At 39.3% G+C, this 939-nt stretch overlaps 1 pseudogene; it reads left to right on the forward strand.

Annotated features, from left to right (window-relative positions):
- Window positions 1-226: 226 nt before the first annotated feature.
- LOC109438931 (ATP synthase F(0) complex subunit f, mitochondrial pseudogene) lies at window positions 227-498 on the forward strand (annotated as a pseudogene).
- Window positions 499-939: the final 441 nt, after the last annotated feature.

The raw sequence follows: 939 nt of genomic DNA on the forward strand, positions 1-939 counted from the left end.
TGCAAACACCTCCAATAAGAGGCTAATATCCAAAATATATAAGGAACTCATACAATTCAACAACGGAAAGACAAACAGTCCAAGTGAAAATGGGCAGAGGACATGAACAGAAACTTCTCCCAACAAGACGTACCAGTGGCCAACAGATATATGAAAAAATGCTCAATTTCACTAGCTATTAGGGAAATATAAATCAAAACTACAATGAGAGGGACATCCCGGACTCCAAGATGGCATCAGTCATACCAATGAAGGACAAGAAACTCATGGATGTCAAAATAGGGGAGCTGCCAAAGTGGATACTGATGTGGGATTTCACCCCTAAAGGCATTGCTGGAGTGTTTCAAAGAGGTTTATTACCAGTATCACAACAAGTATGTCAATATGAAGAAACGGAGCGTCACTGGGGTTTCTATGGTGCTGGCAGCTTATGTGCTTTTCAACTACCGCCGTTCTTTAAAGGAACTCAAGCATGAGCAGCGACGCAAGTACCACTGAAGAGGGCTCAGTGTGGAGGGCACACTCTGCATTCCTGGCCATGACCTTTGCCCAGCACCCTGAATCCTTTTGTATCCTAATTGACACCTAATAAAAGAGGACATGGAAAAAAAAAAAAGTAAATAAATAAATAAATAAACTGCAACGAGATGTCACCTCATACCTGTTAGAATGGCTATTATGATCAACACAAGTAATAAGAAGTGTTGGAGAGGTTGTGAAGAAAAAAGAAATCTTCATACACTGCTAGTGGGAATGTAAATTGGTACAACAAGTATGGAAAATTGTATGGAGTTTCCTCAAAAAATTAAAAATAGAATTACAATATGACCCAGTAATCCCTCTTTTGGGTATCTACCTGAAAAATTTGAAAACAATTATTCATACCCCTATGTTCACTGCAGCATTATTCATGGTGGCTAAGACATGGAAACAACCCAA

Source organism: Rhinolophus sinicus, chromosome 2, assembly GCF_057876585.1.
Source record: "Rhinolophus sinicus isolate RSI-liver-muscle chromosome 2, RSI-T2T, whole genome shotgun sequence".
Classification (NCBI taxonomy): Eukaryota; Metazoa; Chordata; class Mammalia; order Chiroptera; family Rhinolophidae; genus Rhinolophus; species Rhinolophus sinicus.